General features: G+C 47.3%; 1 protein-coding gene across 1 annotated transcript in view; it reads right to left on the reverse strand.

Annotated features, from left to right (window-relative positions):
- Positions 1 to 12,893, reverse strand: part of LOC119402372 (GAS2-like protein 1) — a 254,228-nt gene extending 241,335 nt beyond the window's left edge. The window contains exon 1 of the mRNA XM_037669506.2: positions 12,559 to 12,893. The gene's annotated coding sequence lies outside the window, so the exon portion shown is untranslated. The remainder of the gene's footprint in view (positions 1 to 12,558) is intronic.
- Positions 12,894 to 13,325: the final 432 nt, after the last annotated feature.

The following is a 13,325-nucleotide window of genomic DNA, read 5'->3' on the forward strand; positions in this document are numbered from 1 at the left end:
CGAGAACCGCCACACAGACACACACACGACCCCAGCTTTCTTCGCGGCTTTTCTCGCCCAACAACAACGGCGGGCCTTTCTTCCCTTCAAACGTGGTTAGGGCAGAGACGACGCGCGGTGTATGAGGGCGACACACAGACGTACACACGCACCTCGCTATACGATGGAGTTTCGGCCACAACTGTACAACCGCAGGCCGGGATGGGAGGTTAGCTAACCACGAGATCACACGCTCCAGATACGAGGAGACGTCGTCGGACAGCTCGAGGAAAACACCGCCGCCCCCGAAAGCTGCCGACACGTGGTGGAACCTTCGAGAAGCGAGAGCTATGGAGTATAGTAGTTGTAAGGCGAGAGAAAATAGCACTGTAAAATAACTTGTTATTGGGCTAGTTGGTAAACAATTTGAAAAAAGTATTTGAGCGCAAAGACACGGCACATTCACACGCGCACACACCCACACATCCAGGCACCAAGCACATACAGCGCTGTACGCGTTCCTTCGCCCATTTTATTTTCGTCTAAGTCAAACGTGTTTGCGCTCAAATAATTTTTCAAGTGAAAATAAGCTCTCACTCATACATACAGCACCTCCGTCACTTACAAGAAAACGCGTTATTGTAGCCGAGCTGATGCTGTCCACATAATAATAATAGATGAAGAGATATTGTGATATGAACCCAAATATGAACAAATGTTGACAAGATGTAGGCTATACCGATGATGAAGGCGAAAGTAATTCATACGTCGCGCGTTCTACGGCGTCGAAATCTATAGTTTCTTTAGGCTTTCAAATACACCCACAGGCACCAGAGCTAGAGTGTACTATAGAATAGTTCTAGCACACCATACACCACCGCTATACGTAGGGTTCATTTTGATTATCTTACTCCTACAATACATGTTAACAATGCACTTCATTGCATTCTTGGTAGTGATGCAGAACTATCGATGGTGCTACCGATACTATCGATAGCTGAGTCACTGTCGAACTATAGATCGTAAAAAATACTATAGATAGCGCTATCGATAGTAAAAAATTCGATGGTGCTATCGATAGTATATAATCAACAGCACGAACTCATTGCAGAATAAACTAGGTTCCCCGGGCGCGTGGTACATAGGGGAGCCGGAGGAGCAGGCTGAAGGGCAAGAAAGTTGACATGCTTGTTCTTCACCTGAGTGCTTTGCTGGCACATGATCATAAAGTCAAACTATTTAGCTGTAGCGGAAAGAGGCGTTACATGCAGTGGAACTGCGCGGCTTCAAATTTATATTGCATTTTATGACTTCAAAATACAAAAAAATATATAATGACGTAAGTTTGTTAATTGTACGGCGTAACTGGTTGCTTTTGGATGGGAATTTATTGATTTATTGATGGACATATTCCGCCATTTTCACAGCGGAAATAATTTATTTCTTTTGCCAAGAATTGCTCATAGATTAAGCGAAGCTGATAGTAGGCTATGACAAATATTTTGGCAATATGACCGGCCCGCAACAGCATCATTATTCACAACACTATCGATAGTATTGTCACGTGGTTGTGACGGTGAAGAATGCTGCAACAAGACTGGGAAATACGGAGCTCTTTATTAGGCGATCTTGTGCCCACAAAATCAAAACTCACAATACAAGCGATACAGGCTGCACACTGATAGCGGCGAGAACAGTCGTCGGCCACCGAGTAATCTGATCATCGGTGGAAAGCGACGTCTTTTATACATCAGTCATCGAACTTTCCAGCGTTTATGCTGGTGCTGGCGTAAGCTCTCGAATAAACTTCACTATTCCCGTCCGGCGCGTAATCTCAACAGAATGAGCTTAAACAATCGTGAAGCTTCTCAAACATTACGGCGCGGTCTGCCTCAAACGTTGCTAACAGTATTTTTGGGTGAAACCCGAATACATCAAAACAAAGCAATAAAAACGCGTGGCAGTAATATCGCTAGTAATATTAACCATGGTACTACCGATTGCACTATCGATAGTTTGTGTACACTATCGATAGTTAAAAAAAAAAAAGTGTCGATGATATCGATAGTCAGTTTACCGATAGTTCTGGATCACTACTTCTTGGACATGGTATACACTGAAATTTCCGAGTCGCTCCTCACTCATTTAAAATATCCTTATTAAGCTCTAAATTACCCTAACCTAGGGTATGACAAAGCTATGCGGCGCCGTGCCAATCTACCTTAATAAATCAGTCTGCTCGAGAGCACTTAGAATAGTGGAATAACGATTTGACAACTCGCAATATCGTAACCTTCACACTGTCTTTGCTAGTTTGAAACCTTCGGGTTTATGCCGCAAGGTTTTTCTTCTCCTGTCGATATCGCAAGTTGATCTCAAGTCAAGTAACAAGTTTGCATATCATTCTGAATCATCTTTTTTCTCAATGCATGAGACAGCGCGAACGGCGTCGGCTCGCACTTTCCCCCATTTTAATTTGGTCTAAATCAAAGTCACCGATACAGTTGAAGGACATCCTGAGCGCATACGTTATACAAATACTGCGATCCCGCAAAGTTACCAGCCATTTTACGTAGCGCTTTACGTCCCCCTTGGAGTCACTCGAATTTATGTTTTGATACCGTTAGTTTCACTTATTCTAACACCGTCGTTTCTTAATTGATTTTTTTTAAGGCGCAAAGCAGGACGTACACAAGAAAGGACACGGGACGGAGCGCCACTAACAACTGAAGTTTATTCGCAGAAATTCACATATAACTATATGTCGTCCTCAGCGCGTGCGCAGAAAGTTGTATTGCCATCAATGGGGGCGGGATAAAGCATGTTCAATGAACTTTTTCTCTGATTTGTACAATACTATAGACGTGTCGCTGACGCACATGTCACCTTTTTTATCGATAAAAAATGCTTCCATTAATTCTCTGGCAGTTTGGTCTGAGCTTTTAGCGATAACCCGCACGTCATTAAATCGCGGTCCACAGGAGCTTAACGGGCACTGCCTAATGTGCTTAGGCAAATTGGGGCCCTGTTTATTTTGCTCTACATTTCGTTCGTGCTCCCTGATTCGCTCATTTAGGCATCTGCCGGTTTGTCCAATATAGGAGCAGCTGCACGCAAGAGGAATCTCGTGCACTACCCCTTCAGCACATTTCGTGTAGGATAGCCCATGTCGAGTTCCACAGCCTCTTACATTCTGAAGGTCTTTTTCTTTTTCTTTTCCTATTTGAGAGCAAAGCCCTCCGAGCTTCCTGGGCGCAGAAGAAACGAGCGGAACACCATGTCTGCTCGCAACCTTTTTCAGGTTATGAGCCAACTTGTGCACATACGGCACGGCCACCGGTCTGACCTCTTCACGAGGTCAGACCGGTGGTTGTTAGTGGCGCTCCGTCCCGTGTCCTTTCTTGTGTACGTCCTGCTTTGCGCCTTAAAAATCAATTATGAACGTTCACCAACTTGCCCAACAAAAAGTTCTCCTAAACCGTCGTTTCATCCAACGCATCACCTGCCCTACACGGCATCGCATTGCAGGAAGGGCACGACGATGATCCCCTCACCCGCCCCCGTATATAAGACTATACAGCGGTCATCCGCAGCTGTTACAGTCATATCAGAGTCGTAAAACTTCCACCGCTTTTTACAACCGCGCGAGTGGGAAGGTTTGCAACCGCGCAACGCTTCCCTGCAGTTTTTCACGGCTCGCGATGTCTGCACGCCCACTTGACGCTGTCCAATGCATACAGCACGGTGAATCGTAAAAGGCACGGGCACCTTCGCATTTATCTTATAGAATCTCAAGAATACGCTGTCCTAAAAAGAGAGAGAGGAAGATGGCAAAGAATTCAGCGATTTCTTCGGCTCTGAACTTGGGTACCGCGGCCTCCGCACTTTCAATCCACCAATAGGTTTTGGCGCGTAAGATCCCACTATTCGCTTTCAATCTACCTGATTTTGCTCTATTGTTTATTCAAGGTCTTCGACACAGGCGCGCTGGGTTCTGCGTTAAGGGCGGGGCAACTCTTCACCGCCACTCCATCGCTGGAGTCCGAAAGGAAAGCTTCGCAGTGAATGCAAAAATGAAAATGAAGCAATGACGCGCTGCTCACAACGGCCTTCCTTTGGTCTTTGGTTTCCCAGAGGTAAATAGGGGAAGTAAACCGCAGTTGGAATGCTACACCAGTGGTCCTCGGCCACCACAACCGTCAAAAACCTGCATGACCGCACACTCTGAGAAAAGAAATCGAGTATTTTGGGAGTATTTCTGCCACACAACTATAATCGTCATCCACTTCGCATTGTCAACGCGGTCCCGGCACTTCCCGGTCACGAACGGCGCGCACGTTATCAGCGTGACAAAGCATTCTTGATAGGAAAGTGGTGAGAGACGGGTTTTCAAGAAAGGAAACGCGAGCAAACCACATGAGATTATTTTTGTGTGGCAGAAATACGCCCCAAATACTCGATTCTTTCTCAGGGTGTAACCTTGCGCTTAAAAATGAAGCAATAGGCCTGATTGGGTAAATATAGGGCTGGCTTGTTGGCGCCCATCTTAGATGATGGGAGTGTGTGTGTGTGGGGGGGGGGGGGGGTGCTTCAGTCATCCGTGGTCGTCGATGATGAAGGCGACGAAGGCAGCGTTAAAATTTTTAAGGACCAAAGACCACCACCAGACCTGCACAAGAAAGCATGAAGGAGTGTGACGTTGCGTTTGTGAGCGCTCCCCCCTTTCCCTTTCTGCATACCTCCCAATTTCAATCCTCCCCACCTCTTCCCTTGTTCAGGATAGCGCACCATTCATTCCAAATCGGTTGAGATCCCTGCCTCTCCCGTTTCCTTTCAACCACATTCACAGCATTGACCAGACATGCATGGCTCTGATGAAGCCACGGATGAGGATTCCGCACAAGTCCACGGGGCCCGTCGAACGACCCTGCCGTCGCTGTTTATTTCAATAAGCTTCTTTTCGATCTCGCTTCCACACTTTATTCCCAGCGAAGACGCCTCACACCCACTATGTAGGACTGGAAAAGTTAAAAGATCGATTTGGCTTTATATCCGCTGAGCTAACACACGATGTCACGTGGCCACTGAAATTGGTGCCTCAATAAATGCATACATAAGTTCGTCTGTGGCGTTCTTACAACGCCCTTGCGCAGCAGAGGTTGTACAAGATACGTATAATTGGCAAGAAGACAACATTTCCCAATCTATGTTGAACATGTACCAACTAGCCCAAAGGAGTGCTTCACTGTCCTTGTTATAAGTAACACTATGCATGACTTACAGATTGTTATCCACGAACTGTGTCATCAAAGGAGAGTACTCCTTAGAATTGATACCGCGCTATCTTTATTGCCCACTATCGTGATCTTGATGCAGAATATTTGTATGATCCGTGCTCGATGATTAAAGCATCTCATCATGGGCCTCTTATCATCGTTGTAACGTGCGACTCTTCTCATTCACTGACGATATTTTCACGATCACTGTCAACGCGCAATAGCACGCAAAAAAAAAAAAAAACGCACATCGATCGACTAAGAAGAAATAGAAGATGGCTTTCGTCTTCGAGTTGTCCTAGGCGAATGTATCAGAGACCGTGAGAGGCTTTTTTTTTTTTCTATCCGTCTTGCCCGCCTTCCGCTAATAAAGACTCAGCAGTTTCCAGTCGTTCGCAAGTTTGCACGCAATCCTCCATTCCCGCTTTCTGCGCGCCACGCTCGTTCGCTGGATCCGCTTATTTATTTTCGGCGTAATGCTGCACCGGGCCGAAAATAAATAAACGACGCTGACAGAGTCACTACTATCTGGGGCGTGGGAATAAGGTCGCACTGTATGCTTCAACACCCGTCCCCTCGGCGACCACAAGCTCGGGTTCTAACGAGCGAAAAGCGAGACCGCGTCTTCCCGCGAAACTTCCCCGATGACGTGCTGGGGGGCTCCAGTTTCTTGTCACTTGGGGAACGCGGTATTACATCATCGCACTGCAGTATACGGAAAGACGATGTCTCCTCCTATCCTACCGCTCTGAAGATTTTGCAGCACGATCATGATGTGCGTATCTTTAAGAGCGTCACTAAAGTGAAACGCTAAATCACCACAGACCAGGTGTTTCAAACGCACCTCCGCTAGCGGGCCCCAGTCACAAAATTTAGCCTACCGATGGCCGCTACGGTAAATAAGGTTTGAGCGGGGGGAACGTGGGGGGGCGAACACAATGCCATCCAACGTTGCTATTTGATAGGCCTTTCCCATATCTCGTATATGGTTAATTTCTGAAGGAGATTTCACGTCAGGTTTCGCGAAACATATTGATACCGCTCAAAAGGACAGACTGATGGGTTAGTTGGTAGTGCATAATTCTGAACAGTATCGCGAAGAAGCACACGGACGGCGACGGGACGGTGTCCCCATAGAGTTTCCTAAAAATAACCAGAGGGGACTCTGGCGCTGCGATCGTTCAGCCACCATGGGAATGATGGGTAGTACACGGATTTGCCTAATCTTCGTACTTGCGGGCTTCGAACGCACTTGTGGCTTTGTTTATCTCTATGTTTTGGTTTTCTTTCGGATAAAAGAATGGATCGTTGTGAACTTCGTGACCAGATTTGAATCGGTGAGTCTAAAGAAGTTAAAGTGGTGATGTGAAACTGCTGACTTTTGCTGAACTTCGTTTTGCGACAAAGTGGATGCAGGCGACGCGGAGCCAAACGGTGCCGAAAGAACGAAGTTTAGACAAATCCGTGTACTACACATCATTCCCATGCTGGTTGAAGCGCCATGCGTTGCAGCTCCCGTAGACACTAGCGCCAGAGTTCCCTCTAGTAAGTATTGTATGAAACTCCATGGGTGTCCCGTCTTGATCTGTCGCCCTCCGTGTGCTTCTTTGCGCCACTGTTCAGAAATATTCATACTGATCTCGAGCACCACTGAAGTCTGGAAATGTGGACGATGATTTTGAAATACATAAGATTTCTTGTTCCACGGTTACGTTTTAACACGTGGTGACCGCATGGGGTGCCCCACGAAAAAAAAAAAATGCTTGAGACTTTTCACGTCCTTGTAGGTCATGAACATAGTTATTACGAACATATAAACACCGGCCGGAGACAGTCATGTGCTGGCCAGGCCGCAGCAAGAGGTCCGCGGTCCACGTGTTTGAGGCCTCTGCCTCAGACTGATAAACTACTGCTCGCTCTCTTCAGTTTGTGCGCTTTGAAAAGTGCAAACATGTCGCTATTTCCTTGTGTCGAGCGCTGGCTTCCAACTGACGAGCGCTCGTTTGTGTCTGTTTATCGGCCTTTCAACTTCAACTTCAACTTTATTCTTCTAGTTACAGACTAGAAACGTCCTCCGGGGCTAAAAGCTGCCGTGAGCAGCTTGACTGGACCCAGGAGGCGTTGTACATGACAGCGCGATAACAGTAAACGTTTCGGTACAAACCTAAAACGAAAATTTGACATTCAGGTACATGCTTTACGACAGGATGTTTAACATTCAACAAGAGACATTGTTGTGCAAATAAAGAGGCAATAAAACAAAACATGGTCATTTAATATGCATCATTATACAATAATATATATGCTTACATGTTAACAGAATACATCTTCACTTCTTTGCGAGATAGATTAGTAGCGTTCACATGTTTATTTAGAATTTTCGGCAAATTGTGTTTAATGGATTGCAACTTATATTCGGTGCGAAAGCGTGGTACATACCAAGGTTAAGGGTTTCTGAGGTGCACAGGTATCTCATGGTGTTGCAAGCTCGCTATGGATGTAAGAAAATCGCTATATTGTTTTTTTTTTTGCAAAATAAAATACTTGTAAAACACGGTATTAGTAGTATCGATTCGTCCTCGTCTGTTTCACGGTGAAAAAACTTTTCCAATATCGTCAACACAATGTGCCAGCCTGATGGTTGCGCGAATGGCGTGGGATCGACTACGCAAACTGCCTGTACGATACACGAGAAATGACGAAAAAAAAGAAAAAAGGTTAATAAACGGTCAACTCGTGTAGTCGCTTCCGTGCAGAGGGTCATCGTTTTCGTGCTTAGCACGCTTAATAAAACAAAGCCACCATTCTTAAACAAACGCTCACCTGTAGCGCAACTAGTAATTACTAGTGTTGCGACAGCCGAGCACAGTTTCAATAGGAGAAAAAATAAGTGAATTGGAGGCAACAAATCGAACAATTCATAAAATGTATACATGTTCAGCCTCGTCGATCTACTACATTTCTACTAGTTCTACTCATCGTTCTAAAGAGAGCTGGGACCAGTCAAGCTGCCATTATGCAGCAGTTCTGACGTGACGTCATGAACGCAGAGTCTGAACGTACTGGCACTCCGCGATGGCGGCTTTTATGACAAGCAAGTTGCGGTGTTAACCTGCTTCAATGTGATAACGACGTGCCACGAACGCCTCTGTGCGTGAATAACTAAAGAGTTACACTACATGTGATGTTTCGATAACATTAAATGTGACGATCTCAAACATCGCGTCCCTCCACGCTGGTGTTCCAGCACGGCGGTTTCAGTGACGTCAATGCGAACCATCTGTAGTCGGCGTTAAATGTTTAGAGACCGCTAGGACCGAGAAAACCTTGAATATCTCAGAAATTTGTGGACGTCTTCGGTCGAACTGCACAGTGCGTGTTCTTAACGCGTACTAGAACACGCCGGAAGTGTAAATTCAAGACTGCCTCCATAAGCAGCGAGAATACTGAATGTTTCTAGTGTTTCGTGGTCTCTAAATTTATGAAGCTCATAGTAAATCACTGCGCTGACCTGGTGAAATGAATTCACACCTTGAAACATGCCATTCAATATTATTTTTGAGTAACGCTGTCACCGTTCAGTGCAAACTGTGCGTCTTCGCGATGCACCGACAAGAGTGCTGGTCACATCGTCAAACTTAAGTTTTCCGCAGCACGAAATAGGTCGAAAATGATAAACCGCGTCTGAATTTTCGTCAACTCTGAGGTCACTCATGACGGTTCTTGAAGGACCACTATGTAATATAATAATTGTTGGGGTTTTATGTCCTCAAACCACGGTATTTGAAGAGACACCGTAATTGAGGGGGCCACAAAATTCGACCACCTGGGGTTCTTTAACGTCCGCCTAAATCTAAGCACACGGGTCTCCAGCATTTCGCCTCCATCGAAATGCGGCCGCCGCGGCCGGGATTCGACTCCGCGACCTTCTTGTCAGTCATCAAGCACCATGACCGCTAGACCACCGAAGGTCAAGACCACGATGCGGGATCTACTACGGGTCACATCACGTGTCAATCGCTGCGTTAAAACAAAGCCACTGTGTATATTTACACGCGGCCGACCACAACACCAACCGCTGTCACGGGTAGTGCCGGCCATTCATCCATTCACGGAAGTTGAAGGTTCGTCTTGCTGCGAAACGAAGATTACAAGTGGCGGCAGGGGGGAGGGGGGTGCACGTCACTCCCCCTCCCCCCCCCGCCCCCCTCCGTAACACAAAATCCTGCCGACGCCCACGCGTGGTCGAAGTCAAAACACACACACACACAACGCGCGGGACGCTCTAAATGACGCTTACCGCAGGAACGCTACACGCATCGATAAATCTCGATCGTCGGGCGTTTCGGAGCACCGTTACACCACAAGACCAAGTCAAGCAACAAATCACGCTATCGCGGACGTAGCGGCCCCGTTTTTCTCTTCTGTCGGCACTGCACTATGTTATATAGTACGAGCAGCCGACGTTTCCGCTCCGCCGATTTTTTTATTTTTTTTTACTATAAATAAACGAAAAGTTGTAAAAAAATAAAGAAAAAGTGCAGAAGCCGAACAATAAGGCTACCAGAAAGAAAAGAACAGAAAAAGATAGCCAGGAAAAACACACACACACACGCCGACCAAGAAAGCAACCAGAAATGAAAGACCACGACATGACAAGAAAAAAATAAAGGAAATAACAGAAAGAAAACAAAAAACATGCAGGTTGCCACCATGAAAACCCACCCTTCGCCGCGTTTTTTGTTCTTTTTCAGCAGCCGGGCAACAAAACGCCATGAAACTGGGGGAAGAAATAGCGCCGAAATTCGCAGGTCCGTGTCAGAAGCGGAAGGCACGAGACGCCGGCGTTGAATCGGGATTGCGAGGAGCAAGAAAAAAAAAAAGTTAAGAGAAACAAGCAGAAACAGAAATAAAACGGAGATCGCGTCGGGCATACAGAAGCGGTAGAGGAAAATGTAGGTCAGGAGCCCGCTTTACGCACCGGCCTCGCTCGACGTGTCGAAGTGAGGACCGTCTCCAAGCAACGGAAGCTCAGAGTCTTTGATCCTCATCCCGGGTTTCCGTTTAGTCGTTGCATCGGATAAGATGAAAAACCCAAGCAAGCATGAAGGGTTAAATCATGATCATGGGCGTTAGTCGTAGGTACGGAGATGTGCTTGAGTGCGATGCGTCCACATCAAGCGGTGCTTTATATGAAAAACAACAGTAAACAGTTTGTACAAGATCTCATATACCAATGCACTATAAACAACAACCTACTTCTGTGACGACACCTTTCACTTTCGTGTTATACCGATTACTGCGACAGAGGGATCAGCCATCATTTTTTTGAAGGGCCCACCACACCGAGTTCACAACACCGAGTTCAAAGAGAAGATAGCGGTTTCTATCGCGCCTTCGCTACCCTTCCCTACAGGCGCTATCTTCTCCTCGCCACTTAATTCTTCATAATTGGTGGACAATGTCAGCACTTAGCATTGAGCCTATTGAGATTTCGCGGTTTTCGACTGCACGCTGTTATCTCCGCTTGCGCGTTTGAAAACGCACAAAACCAAGTGAAATCAGCGCGATAGGCATGCGGAACAAGGCAGAACGGGCGTGCGACTGCATGGTAAAGCAGAGTAGGAGACGATTCACAACTGATATCCCTCGTACAATCGAGAGCTTACTCCCTCATGACGACACATGAACAGACTGCTGGTGTCGCGAAATTGCACCGAAAAGACGGGAAAAGCCGGGAGAGAATAACGCGCTTGTTCTTCGTACTTTCGGAGGTTCTTTAGGGGCCCTTTAAGGAGATTAGAATCGTTTCGAACAAAGGAGTTTCGCCTAATCCGCTATCGAAGGTGTTATCCACAGAAATGAGCTGGCGCAAAATGTCCCGGGGGCAACGAGAAATCGAAGAAGCCATTTTTTAAGCTCGGAACAGCTAGCTATAGGAGACGACGCCGTATGATAACGCCGCTGCGTATCAGACGATAAGCTTCAGTAGAAGTGCGAGATAAGCGATGCCGATCTTCTGCTAATAGACCGACATCACTGTCATTTATCTTGTTGCCGGAAATGAACTGAATCAAGCGCTTTCTGCAGAGATCGTTGTCACTGGTTTAAGTGTAATCAGGAGCTACGGCACGCGCGAGAACTACGATTTTTACATGCAATAGATCACCACTATATTAGGGGCGAAGTAGCTACTGCTGTCAGTTATTTGAACAGAATAGAGGGTACGCATTACACGATAAGACACACGGCGATCTGGAAGTGCTATGTTAATCCCCTAACGACTGGACCCAGGTGTTGTGCTTGAATATGAATTCAATTTTCAAAGATGACTGTTATTCTCGCAGAAAGAAAGGCCGTATGTCCGGCTGCATCGAATCGTACTACCGCTCTGAGGCGGCAGGCGCTCCTAGGCGATATGTTACGAACAAAACAAAAAGCCAATTCATTATGGATAAAATAGAAGGCGCCATCACTTTCGCGACTGATACAGTCGCCCTTCCGATTAATTAGGCGCATTTATTAGCGCACGAACGTTCCCAGACTAAATTTTCAGGGCCGAGTGAAGGCGTCCGAAAAGCTTCAAATTATGCAGACACTTTAGAAGATGCGCCCCAGGCAGCCGTCGCCTGAGGCCGGAAAACAGACCGGAAACAGCCGCAGTGGCCCAGAGACAAAGACTCCGTTTACCGTCTCGTTTCCGGTTCATGTTAAGTGTACGCTAAATAAAGTGGGGACGACGAGAAGTCGCGACGTTCAGCTGACAGCATTGACGCAGCCAGGCGGCAGCAGGTGCCAATCCCCCCCCCCCTCCCCCAACCCCTGAAATTATGACGCTCAGTGTGCGTGATATTCGCGCACATACTAACACACGTACGAACATGCATAACAGGAATCGAACACTCCCCCTTAATTTCTGGCTATAACCCTGGCAGCTAAGCCAAAGACGCCAATGAAATAAGACACGTGAAAAAAAAATATGTCCGTAGTCGTCAGAGTCGCAGCTGCGTTCCTGGAAAATACAAGTCCAGAGCGCGGTCTAGCATCGTGGGAAAACAAAACAATCCCGGGAGCAGCCGGTTCCATTCACAAAAGCGCCGACACATCGTCATGCGCTGTCACGAACTCGCCGCGCGCGCTACGGACGTTGAAACGTGCACGCTCGTGCGGTCTCTCGGTCCCCACGTGAGCCGTAAAAACCGGTCAGAAAAACAGAAAAGGACGCACACAGCGCGCGCGTAGTGCAACGATACCTCCGTTTCATCGACACAACTTCGTAGTGTTCTTAGCATCGAATCCTTACCTGTTCGCTAGAATCCAGTAGATGACGCCGTCAGGAACTGTTCTTCATGCACAACGCGAAGCGTGCATTGTTCGCGCTTCCCTCCAAGTTTGTGCAGAAACGCCGGGCACGAAACGCGCACCACGCTGTCTGTGCAGCGAACCAAGCACTGGATCACGAGAAAACAACAACGCACGGGCTCAGACGATACCCACGGTGGGACACACGAAACACGAGACTTCGACAGCCGAGAAGACCACGGGACGCAGCGGCCAGACACGCCGTCGCTTGCTTGCTCGGAGAAGAGACGCACGCGGCGCACACACACAACAGACTGGCAGCGCGCGAACGCCGGCACATAGATCCCCCCACCAACAACACAACGACGATGCGAACGCGAACTTTTTTTTTTTTTTGAAACGCTCCCGCCTCGTTGTAGGCCACGCTCTGCGGAACAATGCGTCATCGCTTGGCGTGGTTTTGGTGCTGCTATCTAGTGGCGTCGCTGCGAAATGGGGTGCGGTTGCAGTCGAACGGGTTTGCGAACAAGTTCAACAGATGGCGCGTAGTTCTGACCGCTTTTACGATAATTCAAGGGGAAGCGCTTTACTGTTTGAAGCGAGATCGTGTTGCCTTAGAACGCGCAGTTATAAAGCGAGATTCAGTAAAGAAGAAGAACAGTGCACGTGCTGCGGGGAAGATAAGGAAACGGCGGAGCATGTTCTGATTGAATGTGAAAGATATCCACCCAGGTGTACGTTTGGGCACGAGCCCACATGAAGGATTGG

Source organism: Rhipicephalus sanguineus, chromosome 8 (assembly GCF_013339695.2).
Source record: "Rhipicephalus sanguineus isolate Rsan-2018 chromosome 8, BIME_Rsan_1.4, whole genome shotgun sequence".
Lineage (NCBI taxonomy): Eukaryota > Metazoa > Arthropoda > Arachnida > Ixodida > Ixodidae > Rhipicephalus > Rhipicephalus sanguineus.